General features: G+C 43.3%; 1 pseudogene; it reads right to left on the bottom strand.

Moving 5' to 3' along the window:
• Positions 1-1635: 1635 nt before the first annotated feature.
• Positions 1636-17601, bottom strand: LOC149235879 (cellulose synthase-like protein E2 pseudogene; annotated as a pseudogene).
• Positions 17602-18155: the final 554 nt, after the last annotated feature.

Below are 18155 nucleotides of genomic sequence, written 5' to 3'. Positions count from 1 at the left end.
GACCGAACCCTATATGTCATTCTCCTCCGCTATCACCCGCATCCGGTCCACCAGTCGACTCCTTGTTTCCCCACCGACACTGTAATGTTGCAGGCCACCCCACCTGGACATTCCCTAACAGTTATAACTTCGTTGACCTTGTCCCTACCGCATCAACCATTCACTTACTCACGCCACCCAATTCCATGATCTCGACCATCCATTGTTGTCCATTACATCTTGACTGATGACCAACCGTCACCAAGGTGCCATCGTAACCATTGTCCCAACCCTTCAATAACTACATAAGGGTTCTAATTATCATAGTGCTAAGTATATATTCTATAATTCATAATTATAAGACTTATAATTATTAAATTATATAATTATAATCATATTATATAATTATAATTGTATTATATAATTTATAATTATAATTATTATAATTATATAATCAATTTAATTAATTAACTATTATATTAAAATATAATAATAATAAATAAATAAAAACATTGGTTCCACCAAGAAAAAGAAAAATAAAATGGGAAGTAATAATGATAACGCCACTTGATAAAGAAAAAACTGGGGAACGGGATACAGATCTGATATAGGGTTTTTTTTTAGGGATTGTGCATCTGGTTACCATGGTGGGACAAGGAGGAGGGAGTTCTGCTCCCTCCTACAGTCAAGTAGTTGTGGATAGAAGTAAGGGAGCTGGTTCCTTGAAGTATATAAACTTACGCTGAAACACAAAGACTGATAGCTTATAGACTTGAATGTAAAAAGACACACAGGTATTTAATAATAATAATTTATTATATATATATATATATATATATATATATATATATATATATATATATAAGATTGATATAAGATGATTTGAATGTTACAATGAGGCCCTACTTTTATACCTCAGTAGGTGACCTTTCGTGAATGGGCATGTCTTTTAGACAGGCCTTTTCACTTAACTTAAAGACTATTTAACCTAATTAATATTTAAATATTTAATCTTTATATTTATTTTATTTTATTATTTGTTATGAATTATACTCATAACATAACCCCGTCCTTCAAAAGCTTTATCCTCAAAGCTATATTGTTGAGAATTGTCTTTGCAGTTGTCGTCTCGGCATATGGAAGGCAGAAAGTTGGATCAGTGTCTATAATTCGCTAATAACTCTATTTTGAGTCAAAGTTGTATTTTTTATTCTTTTTTTCTCTTTTTTTTTTATTTTTAATTTAAGAATTTTTTTTTTGAATCCAGTGTTATCGATTTTTTATTTTTACAACTTATATTTTTTTTTGACTGTTTTTTTTTATATAATAATTTTTTAATATATATATATATATATATATATATATATATATATATATATATATAGATATAGATATAGATATATAATTTTAATTAATTAAATTATTTGTTGTATCCACAACCCACATATCGAATCCAAATCCGCCCTTTTACTCCCGATCACATTGCTTGATAGCATCATGATGCTTGACGACATGGACAAATTTAAAAGGGTTTGTCAGCTTTGGGGAACAAGGTGTTAACGATACAGGTTTGATTGTGTATTCGACGACACAGCAGTCCACTCGCATCAACACATAGCACCTCTTTCCCTTACCCTTACTGGATCATGACCATGATTAGAACACACAGAAACTGCAAAAAATGGAAACAACGGTAATGGAAGTAGGTATTCGCCCTTTGTCCTTCCTCAGAAACATGGCCTCCAATATAGGATAACTAATTAACACGATGAAGCTGCACAAAAGTAACTGCAAAATCATACTGTCAAAAGTCTTATATCCTTCTCGCATGATTCTTGCTAGTCCACCGACCAATGATATCAAGTTTGTTATTGCTAAAGTTGCTGGTGGAACAAACATGGTAGATGATGAGCCCCAATTTTTGGTACAATTTGGGCTCATTTGGCCTACTTGCTTTGCTCAAACCATTCACTTTTTACTGCTTATGCATGCATTTCTTAGTTTATTCATGTTGTTTGTAGGAAGAAGGGTAGACACTTTATCTACGTGACTAATGCATGATGCTTTCAGGTTTTTGGCATTAAAAGGGAGAAAAAGACAACGAAAAAGGAGACAAGGAGACAACGAGGTGGCACTGCTGGTTTTTAGGAGAGGATGTCCACGGTCTTGGGGACCTTCCTCGTGATTCTCACCAAGAACTCCGAGCTCCAATCCATCTCCCCACCGAGCTTAGAAGCAGCCAGCTGTTCTACAGGAACAGCAGTTATAACTGTTCTACAGGAACAGTAGTTATGACTGTCCTACAGGATCAGCAGTTAAACTTTAGTTAGACAGCCGAGCTCCTAAAATCAAGGACATCTGTTGGATGATCGTTTTTGCATAAATACTGAGGCCGTAGCCTTGCAGAGAAGCTTTTTGAACCTTGGCATTACTCTTGTAATTGGAAAGTACGAGCTAGAGCTCAGTCTTTGTTCCTTTTTGTAAGCCAATTTGGCATGACATCAGATTATGAATAAAGCAGGCAGATTTTGATCTAGTTCTGAGTTTTCTCAAGGAGCTATAGCTCTCAGGTTAGGGCCCAACCTGAGAGCAATAGATATCCTTAGTGTTGTAATGTGTTTGCATTTCATTCCAGCACTTTGAGTTTGTTTATTTTCACATGCAATTCGAATTCACAGTTTGGTAATTTAGTCGTTTTCATGAGCATAGATAGGACTAGTTTATGGTGATTTTCTTTCAGTTGCTTAAGTTTGATAGGAGGATAGATATAATCTCTTGGAGCTCCGGCAAAAAGGTTGAGGAAGTCTCCACTGCCATCTCTGTTTGGAGATTGGAGTGCAGCCTATACCAGCCACAAAAATACGCAGTTCTTCACTTTATACATGCTGCAACATAGTCTCGTTTATGATAGATCTTTCCATGCACTTCACTCTTGCACCATACACCTTCATCACCGCTTCATGCACATTCCTCTACACGCTTTATATTGATCTTCATTGAGTTCAGGTAGCTTAGGTTAATGAATTTTCATCTTGGTGACAGTCATAAGCCATTTGTTTTATTTACACTGCTTTTTATCATTCTATTACCTCCTTCTTCGTCTTGATCACGCATACAACCATATCCTTGACCTCTGCTCCGCTCTGTTATCTCCCAAACTCCTCCACTCCTCACGTAACTTCATTCTTTAGGCATTTCGTTGTTATAACCTTCCATCCATCAACCCACTTCATACACTCGTTCTCCATCCTACTTCTCCACTCCTGAGCCATCACCAGCTTTATTCCTACCTTGCACATCTCCCCCTACCATTCCATCACTCCACCATCACTTCAAACACCCACGGTAGGTCATCCTGTAGCAATTTGTAGACTTCCTGTAGAAACCCCTGCGTTTCCTGTAGAATCCCCTGCAGACATCCTGTAGGAGGCCACTCACTCAGTTGTTGAGCCTCTGAACGTGAGGAACCTCTGTGGACTGATGCTAAGGATCTCTGGGGACCTCTCCTAGCCTCCCCAACCTTTCCCAAGCTTTCCTTCCTTCCGCATCACATCTGCACAACCAAACCCTAATAAGCACAAAATCACAATCACTCCATCCACTTAAAGAAAAAATACAAAAACATGTCTTTTAATATGCAAGTAGATTAGATTCATGCATTTTCACTTATTAGAAGTAATGGCATCATTGGTAGAAGTTTCCTTCACATTCTTTGCATCATAGAGATTAGACTAGTTAAATTAGGGTTTCCAAGGGTTTCCATGTTTTGATTTGCTTTCAGTTCATTTTTGCCAAGTAGATTAGTCTTCTTTGAGCTAGCTTTCATCCATCATTTAACAAGCTTCTTCTGAGAGCCTATAGAAGTTGGCTTGAGCCCTAGCGGACTTGTGCCAACTGACCAAGTGACAGCTGCGACAAGAGCTAGTACTTGTGCATACAGCACCGTCGCTTCCAAGTTTGTACGAACTACCGGGTTGATCAAATTAAGAGACAGGAAGCCCCAGGAGTTGTAGCATTATTGCTACAATACTGGAGCTCACCATCTTTTTGGCGCCGTTGCCGGGGAAGCGTCAAAGTATTAGCAATTGTTGCTTTTCTTCTACTTTCTTACACTTACCTTCTGCTAAGTAGTTTACTTCATTTCCATTCTGCAAAAGTAGCATAGCATTTCCTGCTTTCATAGATTAGCATTTCCTTTCTGCAAGCGTAGACTAGCATTTCCATTCCTGCAATTTCATTTGAGCAAAGTAGATTAGTCCTTTCCTGTTTTCAGTTAATTTTGCATCTTTCATAGATAGTTGTAGATCAATCTGTCTCAGTTTTGCAGGTACCAAAAGAAAAGAAAAGCAAAAGCAATCAAAGAGAAAAAAGAAAGTCTTTTCCATTTCATGCCTCGTAGGAACCGAGATAGATCAGGCAAATTCCTACCAAACACCCCCACCACATCACTGAGTCACCCTTCTCTCCTCTGTGGTGACAGTGACCCAGAAGAACCTATAGGTGAACATCCTGAGATATCTAAAGATACTATAGTAGAAGAAGAGTTAGAGACTACTCCATTTGAAGCTATGGCTGATAATAGAAGAGAAGATGAGAGAATAGAAGGTGCCTTCCCCATCCGAGAGACCAATGGAGAGATGAAAATGAAAAACATTAGCCCCTCCGCCTTACCTCACTTCCATGGGTTGACCACTGAAGATCTAGATACCTTCCTGTTTGAGTTTGCTGTCCTTTGTAGAACCTATGACTATACTGAAGATGAGCAAAAGTTGAAACTTTTCCCTTCCACTCTCAAGGATGCAGCACTACGCTGGTTCATGGGTTTACCTGGGAATAGTATCACTACTTGGGCTCAGATGCAGCAAGCTTTCAACACCAAGTACTGGGATTACTGTAGGTCCAAGGAAACAAAGGGGGAAATCTTTCGGATGACCATGGGAAATGATGAGTCCTTAGAGGATTATGAGGAGAGGTTCCAACTAAGCTATAAGCGGGCCAGGTGCACACTTGACCCTGAATCCCTCAAGTTGGTCCTACTCCGAGGAGTCCCTGAAGACCTCCTAGATACCCTTCACATGTTAGCTGGGGGGGACATTTACCAACTGCCTTATGAGGACATCAAGACTGTGTTTAGAAACCACTCCAGGGCAGCTCGGAAACGAGGTAGAGGAAACCACCTCTCAACTAGTGTCCCTTTTCTCCAAACATGAGCTTGCAAACCAATTAGAAGATCTTAAGAGTGAGGTGAGACAAACCATTGCCATGCAGCTTGATACATTTAGGATTCAGCAAAAGAAAGAAGAGGCTGAGAGAGCCTTGGCTGTCTTCTGTCCTAGGTGCACAAGGAGGCACCCTAAGAACGAATGTCCATTGCATTCGGTTGAAGTGTGTTTCGTTTGTGAGGAGGACCATCCCACAAATCAATGTCCAACCTTACCTGGGTTTAAAGCCATGTACCAAGGGACCGAAGCTCCCACAGAGCCTCTCTATTACCTCAACCAAAGGAGGCCACAAGGATCTATACCTTATCAGCAGGGGATGCAAGGGGCATCTCAAGCTTATTACAACCCCAACCAGTCAACTCCTATGCCTTCCTGGGGTCCCCCTGCTCATCCTTCATGGTCCATGCCTCCTCCATGGTCTTATCCACCTCAGTACCCCACTCAACCTACTTCTCATCCATATCACTCACATACCCAGCCACAGCCTCAATGGAATGCACCTCAGTCGGGGTGGAGGCCCCAATACAACACTCCTCCTGCCATTTTGCCTCCACCACCAGTTCAACCTCAACCATTACCTCCTGCTCCTCCAAGGCAACCTCAAATGCCTTCTCAACCGAACCCGAACGCCAACAATAGACAGGCCCAACAGGTATACACTGGGGAAACCTCATGCCCTACCTATGCTGTGGAGATCCAGGAGATCAACCTTCGATCTGGAAAGACTCTACTAGATCGCCAACCTCCTCCCCCAGAGGATGAGGAAGATAAACAGGAAAGTGAACCAAAGGCTATTCCACCCTTTCCTGAGAGACTAACAGCCACCACACAACCTAACCCAGAAGAAGATGAGCTTTTGGGTGAGCTCAAGCAGTTGTGTGTAAAAATCCCACTTCTCCAAGCCATCAAGGATGTGCCAATATATAACAAGCTGATTAAGGAGAAGTGTTTCAAACACCTAGGCAGACGGAAGAAAGATGCCTCAACTATCAATGTCATAGGACAACTGTCTGACCTTATGCTAGGACAAGTCATCTGCCCAAAGTACCTAGATCCTGGAAGTCCTGTAGTAGATGTTCACATCAATGGCACCATTGTCCCCCACACCTTGATTGATCTGGGGGCGGCCATCAATGTGATGACCAGGGATACCATGCTTAAACTCAATCTTCAAGGTTCCTTGAGGAAGACCTCGACAGTACTGCAATTAGCAGATCGCTCCACCGTGACTCCCGAAGGGATTGTGGAGGATGTCATGGTCTCCATTGATTCTTGGGAATACCCTGCAGACTTCCTGGTTCTGCAACCAAAGGCCAAGCTTACTGGATATCCTCTCATTTTGGGAAGGCCTTGGTTAGCTACTGTGGATGCTTACATAAGTTGTCGGGTAGGAAACATGACCATCAAAAATGGTCCCATGTCCAAGCAACTAGTCCTATACCCTCCTGCCCAACCTTCTTTAGAGCATGATTTACCACTCTGGTTGGAAGAAGGAGAAGAAGACGAGGTGTACTCAGCACCTCTGTGCACCTTAGATACCACTAGAAAAGACCCCCCAACCGAGGATGAATTGATCGAGACCTTGATCCAGGATCCACCTTCCAGTGCACTACCCTTAGAGGAATTGGTGGAGGATGCCCAAGCTAGCACCTTAGTGGATCTCTGTACAACCAACCCTGTTACTCCCAGAGTCAAGAATGTGGAGTTCGGCCCTGAGAAAGCATTGAAGATCAGCTCCTCCCTATCTCCTTCCCAGGAAAAGGAGCTGTGTAGTCTGTTGGCCAACCACCTAGATGCTTTTGCTTGGAGCTATAAGGAAATGAAAGGAGTCCATCCTTCGGTCTGTACCCATCATATATACATCAAAGAGGATTGTAAACCGGTTAGGCAACCTCAGAGGAGAATGAATCTAGCCCTTAAAGACATTGTCAAGGAAGAATTGCAGAAACTGTTGGATGCCGGATTCATCTACCCCATCTCAGATAGTGAATGGGTGTCCCCTCTAGTGTTGGTTCCCAAGAAAAATGGGAAATGGAGAATTTTTGTGGACTACCGAGAACTGAACAAAGCTACCAAGAAGGACCATTTCCCTCTACCTTTCATAGATCAAGTGTTGGATGGACTAGCAGGAAAGAAGTTCTTCTCTTTCCTGGATGGGTTTAGCGGGTACAATCAAATCCAAATCAGCCCGGAAGACCAAGATAAGACCACCTTCACTTGTCCTTGGGGTACCTTCGCCTATCGAGTCCTTCCCTTTGGGCTATGCAATGCTCCTGCTACCTTTCAGAGAGCTGTCTTGAGCATCTTCTCGGAGCTGGTCCATGATGCAGTGGAAATATACATGGATGACTTTACTCCTTATGGGGCCAACTTCCAGGAAGCATTTTCCAACCTGGGGAAAGTCCTAACCAAATGCACCGAGATGAACTTGTCCCTTAGTCCTGAAAAATGTGAATTCCTAATGACTGAGGGGACTGTGCTAGGCCATACCATTTCTTCCCAAGGATTACAGGTGGATCCTAACAAAATTGCTCTCATCAAGAGGGTTCCACCTCCTCAAAAGGTAAGGGATGTCCGGAGTTTCTTGGGATTAGCAGGATACTACCAGAGATTCATTAAAGATTTTAGCAAGCTAGCCTCGCCATTGTTTGGTCTGTTGGCAAAAGATGTGGAGTTTAAATGGACTGACGATTGTCAGAGGGCTTTAAATGAATTGAAGGACAGGTTGGTGTCAGCCCCAATCTTGAGAGGTCCAAACTGGGCCCTACCTTTCCATATCCACACTGATGCCTCGAACAAAGCCATAGGTGCAGCTTTAGGACAAGTTGAGCAGAAACTTCCATATGCCATTTACTTTGTTAGCAAAAACTTGTCCAAAGCTGAGCTGAATTACACTGTAACCGAGAAAGAATTTTTGGCTATGGTCCATGCATTGAACAAGTTCCGACATTATATTACTGGTTACCAGACCTTTGTACATACTGACCATGCTGCTATTAGATATTTGATGAATAAACCAGATGTGAATGCTCGTATTATTAGATGGTTACTTTTATTGCAGCAGTTTGATCTAACCATTGTTGATAAACCAGGTAGAGAAAATGTTGTTGCTGAATTTTTATCTAGATTGGATTTGTCTGCAGATGAGGATGGAACAGTGGACGATTAGATGCCTGATGAACATCTGTTTGCTATTTCAGTACTCTCTCCATGGTTTGCTGATATAGCAAACTATCTTGTTTCAGCACAGTTCCCTCCACACCTATCTTCCAGAGAGAAGAGCAGAATCATCAGAAAAAGTGCCTCATTCACTTGGATCGGGGGCAATTTGTTCAAGCTTGGCCTCGATCAGATCTTAAGGCGTTGTGTAAGGGAGGAGGAAATCTTTGATATCCTCCTCACTTGTCATGATGGGACTTGTGGAGGGCATTTTGCAGCAAAGAGAACTGCCTTCAAGATCTTGCAGGCAGGCTACTATTGGCCCACACTTCATCAAGATGTCAGAAGATATGTCAGTCAGTGTGACCAATGCCAAAGAATGGGGAAACCGACCCAAAGGGATGAGATGCCTCTCCAACCTCAAGTGACTCTTGAGCCATTTGAGAAGTGGGGCATGGACTTTGTGGGCCCAATCAACCCCTCTTCGAGGCAAAGGACTTACATCATTGTGTGTACTGACTATTTGACAAAGTGGGCAGAGACCAAAGCAATCAAAGCAGCAACAGAAGAAAAGGTGGCCAAGTTCCTAAGAGAGAACATCTTCTATAAGTTTGGCTATCCAAGAGAGCTGGTCACCGATCAAGGGAGCCAGTTCACCTCCAACCTGGTTGAAGATCTCCTAGCTCATCACAAGATCAAGCACAGGACTTCCACCCCTTATCACCCTCAAGCAAATGGGCAGGTGGAAGTCACCAATAGAGCATTAGAAGGGATCTTGACTAAAGTGGTGAGCAGCAACAGAAAGGACTGGGCAGATCGCCTGGTAGAAGCCACATGGGCCTACAACACCACTTGGAAGACCACCACCAGTTTCACACCATATGAGCTGGTCTATGGGAAGAAAGCTTTGCTGTCCATGGAGTTTGAATACAACACCTTGAGGATGGCAGCTCAGCTGGACCTAGATCTCAGCCATGCTCAACAAGAAAGGTTGTTGCAGCTGAATGGCCTGGACGAGCACCGCATGCATGCCCTCCTTCACTCAGAAGTGGTTCAACTTCAGAGGAAGGTGTGACATGACCAACATCTCCATGACAAGCAATTTCAGCCGGGAGATTGGGCTTTTTTGTATGATTCCAGATACAAAGATTTTAAGGGGAAGTTGAGAACCAGATGGTTAGGACCATATACAGTGGAGAAATGCCATGACAATGGATCTGTCCTCATTCGAACCATTGATGAGGAAGCCATTCCCATGCTTGTCAATGGGCATCGATTGAAGATCTACAGGAGACCTCTCTCAAGACAAGAGTTTATCAAAACTATGGAGAAATCTGTAATCGTCATAGAGAAGGGTTTTGCCTCTGCCTCTGGCACACCCTGAAAAAATATCTGAAAAAAAAAAAAAGATCCTTGGGTGAAAACCTCTCTGAGGTGCCCAAGGCAGGTAGTAGGGGTGAAAACCTCATTGAGGCGCTCCTATTGCTTTTGTTTAAAAAAAAAAAGAGAAAAGGTTGAAAAAGATCCTTGAGTGAAAACCTCTCTGAGGCACTCAGGGCAGATGGCATGGGTGAAAACCTCCTTGAGGCGCCCCTGTTATCTTTCAAAAAAAAAAAAAGAAGAAGAAAAAGAGAAAAGAAAAAAAAAAAAAAAACACAATAAGCAAAATATGGTAAAAATTGCAGGTTGCAGATGCTCTATGGAGAAGAGGAAGCCCTTCAACTCACAGCCAAGGGTCCTCATCATGCTGTCAAGGAACCTCATCAGTACCTCCTCCAAGAGCACCCATGTTTTTCAAGGTATGTGCAATTTTATCATGGTTTGAATCTTCTACAGGAAGCTGCTGTCTTTCTACAGGAAGGCGCAGTCTTTCTACAGGAGGGCGTAGTCTTTCTACAGGAAGGCGCGGATTTTCTATAGGAAAGTGCAGACTTTCTACAGGAAGGCCGAACTTTCTACAGGAAGCTCTGTGTTCTACAGGAAACTTCCTGTAGGAGTTTTGGACGGCCAGAATTCATCTTGAAAAGAGGTTTCGCGACCATGGATTGGTTTGGATGCATGCAAGCCTCTGTTGGCATCCTTGCACGTTGCTGTCACCATGCTCCACCACCCGTGTCGACATGCGGCCAAGTCCCTGCACAAACAAAGAAAATCGATGAGTTCTCGCGGGAAAGCCATTTCCAAAGTTAACAAATGATGGAATCTCATACCACATGCATCAAGAGCTCCGGGATTGTGATCGAGAAGCCAGAACCGCCATCGTGCAGCATGCACCCAAGGAGAAAGGACTGTTACGAGACCCCTCGCGGGGATCCTGTAACAGTTCAACCTGCTTGAGTGGATTTTCTACAGCACCGCCATCCGAAATGAAACGCGGGCGCATGCAAGCAAAACCACCCACTCCAGCATTGGCAGCCTGCAACCACGAGCTTCCGGGTCTGTGTAAGTCGCACGCAGCAGGTAGATCCGCTCGCCATCGTCCGAGAACTGGAAAAATCGTGCGCATTCGCGCAGGTAAGTGTCTCCACCCTTCCTTCCATCAAATCGCATGAATCTAACTTTGAAATTGTTTGCAAAGCGTAAAATTGAACGGTTGAGCGGCCGTATGGCCAGTCGACTGGCCACGTCGGCTAGTTAAAGTGTAATTGGATGTTTGGGTGGCGGCCACGACAAAGAGAATGAACGGCATGCACGTGGGAACACTCTCGTCAGAAGCATGAGTTTAATAGGAAAGGTGGCGGCAAATCTGTGGGAATGAATGCAGCAGCAAGTGAATACGCAGGCAGAGGATGGATGACGTCACCCAACGGTCCGGCGGGGACAGCTCATCCCCCACACCACGGATTGCGCCGATTCAAAATCCAATCGGCTAAATCATGCGCATGCATTTATCATCCAACACTTCGACTCGGATAGCTATTCTGATCTCCTTTGCACTTTGATACGCCGAGTTGTTGGCTACCAGAACGCTGGTCAAGCACACCGCGAGCGCGGCCAACTACAGTCCTCCCCGAGAATTGCGCACGGCTTCTACAGGAACGCAGTTCTACAGGAACGCAGTTCTACAGGAGCGCAGTTCTACAGGAACGCAGTCTACAGGAACGCAGTCATCTACAGGAAAGCGGGTGCCTCGCGAAAAAAGGTGGCCAATTAAGGAGGTAACCCTGAACTCTTACTGTAACTGGTTATTAGAAGTGGCAAGACCATCGTCCACGATTGGGTTATAAAGATATTGGTGGAATTGTTGTTTGCTATACCGTTGCTACCATTCTACAGGATGTTGGTATAAGTAGTCTGTGTTGAAATTTTGTATGTGCATGCTCTGTCTCCATAGACCAAATCCCTTTTGCATCTGCCACCTTTTGTTAAAACGACCGTGTTCATCATGCCGGGTGGGTTTATAAGACGAGAGCCCACGGATTCAACTAAACTAAGGAGAAACCCGGCAGTGGTAGAGCTCTTCACCAGAGCACAATGGATGCCTTTTTGTGATAAGCTGCAGGGCTACGATGATGAAGTAGCCGAGGAATTCTTGCAGGCTTTGAAGCCTAAATCCCAGACACTGGCCACAGTAAACTTCAGAGGTCTAAGCCTCAAACTCACCCCAGAACATATCAGTCGGATCACAGAACTTCCTATGGGTCTGTCGTGGGATAAAGAGGAGAGAAAGCTGAGTCAACAGGCAAAGAAGGAATTCTTTCCACCTGAGGAAGAATTCTCGGAGGATAAAAACGGGGTGAGAAGAACGAGTCTATCACCACCTTGGAATGAAGTCAATTTGCAAATCATGAAATATATTACTTGTGAAGGCCGGTTCAGCATCGTGTATGCATATCACTTTCGGTTACTCACTGAGTTGAGGCACCGAATTGACCTTCCTGTAGAGCAAAAACTGAGCATCCTGTATTATCTCCTGCAATCCCTAATGGAGTGTGCTACAAAGCTAAGAGAGGGCATACCTGATCAGATAGCCCACCATGGGTTAATAAAGCTGCTTGTGGAAGATGCATTGCACTCATATAAGGTCCCCCTCTCATGGGAATCCTTCTGCAATTTGACCAAAGATGGGGATATTAAAATGTTGATCGAAGAAACGGGTTCCTCTAGCAGTGAGGAACACGAAGCAGTGGCCGAAGAACAAAGGAAGAAGCATGAGGAAAAGAAGGACCAAGAAAAAGGTGGCACACCTATCCTGTCAGCAAGGGAAAAGAGGATGAAGAGCAGAATGGACAAAGCCGAGGTGGCCCATGTCAGACCAAGTACCTTAACAGCACCTGCACCCAAAGCAAAAAGCAAAACTCAAGCAGGCAAGCAAGCAGAAGTGGAGACACCTGTGTCTACAGGAAAGCAAAAACAGGCTTCTATAGGAAGCCCGAAAACACAAACTCAGGCTTCTACAGGAAGCCCAAAAATCATTGAAAAACAGGCTTCTACAGGAAGCCCGAAAACAAAGACAAAGGCTTCTACAGGAAGCCCGAAGATCAGTAAGGAGCAGGCTTCTACAGGAAGCCCAAAAGCAAAGACCAAGGCTTCTACAGGAAGCGCGAAAATCGTTGGAGAACAGGCTTCTACAGGAAGCCCAAAAACGGAGACAAAGGCTTCTACAGGAAGCCCGAAAGTGCAAACACAGGCTTCTACAGGAAGCCCGAAGACAGAGACAAGGGCTTCTACAGGAAGCCCGAAATTGGAAAAAGGGGCTTCTACAAGAGGCCCGAAAGTCATTGAGAAACAGCCTCCTACAGAGAGTCTGAAGGCAGAAAGAGGGCCTTCTTCAGGAAGCCCAACAGCGGGAAAGAAAGAATCTTCTACAGGAGGCCCGGAAGTGGGCAAAGCAGGGTCTTCCATCGGAAGCCAGAAATCTGAAAAGGAGGGGCCCTCTACAAGGAGCTCTGAGAGGGAAAAACACAAGAAAGAGAAGGCTGGCATTCTCGAAAAGGAGGCAGCAGCGGCACTGGCTGCCCTCAGTACACCTCCAAAACCGAAGGAGAAAAGGGAGAGGGAGACCCCTCTACCATCTGAAGCCAAGAGAAGCAAGAGTATGACCACGGGCAAGCCACAGTCTCCACCCAGCAGCCAATCCATTTCAGGGGACGTCCCTACTTCACCCAGTGCAAGAACCCCCTCTAAAACATCAGCCACCCCCAAAAAGGGGAGCCCAAAAATAACTTCCTGGACACGAAAAATAGGCCAGTCGCCCTCCGAAGCCCGGCTCAAGGAAATAGGAAAGGGGAAGGAAGCATCACCTTCGTCACCACCAGGGGCAGCAAAGGCAGGGCCGCCAAAAACGGGAAAGGAAGAAGTGCCACCCTCGGCAGAAAAGGCAGGACCACCAAAATCAGGGGAGGAAAAGCATGCTCCGGGCTCTAGTTCTCGACCAAAGACGAGGAGCCAGGGCAAAGTTGCTCAAGGATGAGCAAATAGTTTAGCTGGGGGGTGATGATGAGCCCCAATTTTTGGTACAATTTGGGCTCATTTGGCCTACTTGCTTTGCTCAAACCATTCACTTTTTACTACTTATGCATGCATTTCTTAGTTTATTCGTGTTGTTTGTAGGAAGAAGGGTAGACACTTTATCTACGTGACTAATGCATGATGCTTTCAGGTTTTTGGCATTAAAAGGGAGAAAAAGACAACGAAAAAGGAGACAAGGAGACAATGAGGTGGCACTGCTGATTTTTAGGAGAGGATGTCCACGGTCTTGGGGACCTTCCTCGTGATTCTCACCAAGAACTCCGAGCTCCAATCCATCTCCCCACCGAGCTTAGAAGCAGCCAGCTATTCTACAGGAACAACACTTATAACTGTTCTACAGGAACAGTAGTTATGACTGTCCTACAGGATCAACAGTTAAACTTTAGTTGGACAGTCGAGCTCCTAAAATCAAGGACATCTGTTGGATGATCGTTTTTTCATAAATACTGAGGCCGTAGCCTTGCAGAGAAGCTTTTTGAACCTTGGCATTACTCTTGTAATTGGAAAGTACGAGCTAGAGCTCAGTCTTTGTTCCTTTTTGTAAGCCAATTTGGCATGACATCAGATTATGAATAAAGCAGGCAGATTTTGATCTAGTTCTGAGTTTTCTCAAGGAGCTATAGCTCTCAGGTTAGGGCCCAACCTGAGAGCAATAGATCTCCTTAGTGTTGTAATGTGTTTGCATTTCGTTCCAGCACTTTGAGTTTGTTTATTTTCACATGCAATTCGAATTCACAGTTTAGTAATTTAGTCGTTTTCATGAGCATAGATAGGACTAGTTTATGGTGATTTGCTTTCAGTTGCTTAAGTTTGATAGGAGGATAGATATAATCTCTTGGAGCTCCAGCAAAAAGGTTGAGGAAGTCTCCACTGCCATCTCTGTTTGGAGATTGGAGTGCAGCCTATACCAGCCACAAAAATACGCAGTTCTTCACTTTATACATGCTGCAACATAGTCTCGTTTATGATAGATCTTTCCATGCACTTCACTCTTGCACCATACACCTTCATCACCGCTTCATGCACATTCCTCTACACGCTTTATATTGTTGTTCATTGAGTTCAGGTAGCTTAGGTTAATGAATTTTCATCTTGGTGACAGTCATAAGCCATTTGTTTTATTTACACTGCTTTTTATCGTTCTATTACCTCCTTCTTCGTCTTGATCACGCATACAACCATATCCTTGACCTCTGCTCCGCTCTGTTATCTCCCAAACTCCTCCACTCCTCACGTAACTTCATTCTTTAGACATTTCGTTGTTATAACCTTCCATCCATCAACCCACTTCATACACTCGTTCTCCATCCTACTTCTCCACTCCTAAGCCATCACCAGCTTTATTCCTACCTTGCACATCTCCCACTACCATTCCATCACTCCACCATCACTTCAAACACCCACGGTAGGTCATCCTGTAGCAATTTGTAGACTTCCTGTAGAAACCCCTGCGTTTCCTGTAGAATCCCCTGCAGACATCCTGTAGGAGGCCACTCACTCGGTTGCTGAGCCTATGAACGTGAGGAACCTCTGTGGACTGATGCTAAGGATCTCTGGGGACCTCTCCTAGCCTCCCCAACCTTTCCCAAGCTTTCCTTCCTTCCGCATCACATCTGCACAACCAAACCCTAATAAGCACAAAATCACAATCACTCCATCCACTTAAAGAAAAAATACAAAAACATGTCTTTTAAGATGCAAGTAGATTAGATTCATGCATTTTCACTTATTAGAAGTAATGGCATCATTGGTAGAATTTTCCTTCACATTCTTTGCATCATAGAGGTTAGACTAGTTAAATTAGGGTTTCCTAGGGTTTCCATGTTTTGATTTGCTTTCAGTTCATTTTTTCCAAGTAGATTAGTCTTCTTTGAGCTAGCTTTCGTCCATCATTTAACAAGCTTCTTCTGAGAGCCTATAGAAGTTGGCTTGAGCCCTAGCGGACTTGTGCCAGCTGACCAAGTGACAGCTGCGACAAGAGCTAGTACTTGTGCATACAGCACCGTCGCTTCCAAGTTTGTACGAACTACCGGGTTGATAAAATTAAGAGACAGGAAGCCCCAGGAGTTGTAGCATTATTGCTACAATACTGGAGCTCACCAGTAGATGCCACACCAAACTCGTACATTTCTTCCTTGCATCTTTTGGCTACTTCGCTATCCACTATTCTACTTGTCACCTCGAAGCCTACCTCCGTTTAACCGAGCATGTTGCAAGGAACTTGGATTAAAGCAAACAAGTAGGATGACATGCCTTTAATCAACCACATCCTCTGTTCATTCCACCAACTCTTAAATGAACCCCCGATGCACATAAACTCTATCAGAATGTACCCATATGCAGATGCTGCTAATGAGACAAAGAGGATGAACCATGGATTTGAAGCCTTGTGAAATAATGATAGGTCGTTAAGCATGGCAAGGGCAGGAAGTAAAATGTAGGAAAGTATGCATAAAGAAGAGGGAGCTCATAGACACAACACACCATAAAACATACAATGAGCTGTACTTGTCCATTGAATCCCATAAACATATGGGCAAAACCTACTCAAGAAAAACTCAAGGTATCCGACACTCCATCTTTTGATTTGAATGAGTGTGTCATTCATGTTCACTGGCGCGCCACCTAAAAATGATTTTCGCCTTGGAGTGCAGTAAATAGAGTTCCACCCTCTGCACTGTATAACGAAACCTGTCAATGCATCTTCCACAGCACAGTCATAAATCATGCCAACCTCTTTGCCCCAGAGGGTTTTCTCCTTGCAGGCGCAATTGGAAAGATCCCTTGCATATTTCAGCATCTTGGATGGACTCGTTTGAGCTCTAGAAGTGGAATAGGCTTTAAGTGATTTGGAGGATGCATGCCTTACTTCCTTCCCACATAAAGCATCCCGGCGGTGAATGCATCCAGTGCCCGCGTATAGTGGACCTTCGAGACCATCCATTCCTTTAAATTGACAATAGGAAATCCTCAAGTGATCGTTTCCGTACAGATCGTTCCTTGTGATGCCATGAAAGCCTTGAGGGAATTGGACGTACGCAAACTGGTGACCTGTTTGTGGGTCCAAGAAAAAGCACATGGCTTGACGAAGTGCTTCACAATTGTTGGTGCACATGTCGCAATCAAGAGTGAGAATAAAGGGAGCATTGCTCATTAAGCCGGAGATTCTAATCAGGGAATTAAGAGCGCCAGCCTTGTAATGGTGAGGAATTCCCGGTCGCTTTTCACGGGAGACATAAATAAGAGTGGGCAGATCATTACCATGAATGTCCTTGTCCTCTCCGTTCTCCAGTAGAATCTGAACCATACTCAAATGATCTTGCCTAGTGCTTCCCAAAATCCAGTCTTTGAAGCCCGTGTGTTCTTTCTGTTTGTCATCCGGAACACTTCCCATCTCCACAACGTTATTGATACGATCCTTCATTTCCAAATACGCTTTCTCAAAAATTATTAGCCCAACGTGGTTATTATCTTGATCATTTTCTTTTTTAGGTTCTTCTGCAATATTTTCCTCTTCACCATCATCAATGTCATTTGGATCATCATCGTGATTGATATCCTTTTCATTTTCATCATTATGTATCACATCTTCTTGTTCATTATCATCATTCTCATCCTTATTATTGATTTCCTTTCGACATTCATTAACTTCTGCAATTGATTTTTCTAATTGCTGAAATAATTCTTGACTTTTATTAAAATTCTCCATGGCTTCAAGATGTGAATGTAATGGAATATTGTGCAGTGAACTACGTTCAAAGGCCTGCATGATTATATCGTGTGTCATGGCTCTGATACTACTAAAGCATATAAACTTACGCTGAAACACGAAGACTGATAGCTTGTAGACTTGAATGTAAAAATACACACAGGTATTTAATAATAATAATTTATTATTATATATATAAATGTATAAGATGATATAAGATGATTTGAATGTTACAATGAGGCCTTGCTTTTATACCTCAGCACGTGACCTTTCGTGAATGGGCATGACTTTTAGACAGGCCTTTTCACTTAACTTAAAGACTATTTAACCTAATTAATATTTAAATATTTAATCTTTATAATTATTTTATTTTATTATTTGTTATGAATTATATTCATAATGATGAGCCCCAAAAATGTACAATTATTTGGGCTCATTCAACCTCCTAATTTGGCTTAGTCCACCATTCTCATTTGTTTATTGCATGTTTTTGATTATTTTTATGTTAATAGAGTGAATTTGGTTAGTCATTATGCCAACAAGTCTAATGGGTGCTTTGTGTAGCCTTGTTGGTCAACTTGGAGACAAATTTGAAGGTCTTAATGAGCACTTGG

Source organism: Pinus tabuliformis, chromosome 8 (genome assembly GCF_031772625.1).
Source record: "Pinus tabuliformis cultivar Carrire ecotype Pingquan chromosome 8, CPIR1, whole genome shotgun sequence".
NCBI lineage: Eukaryota > Viridiplantae > Streptophyta > Pinopsida > Pinales > Pinaceae > Pinus > Pinus tabuliformis.
This window is presented reverse-complemented; position numbering and strand designations above follow the sequence as displayed.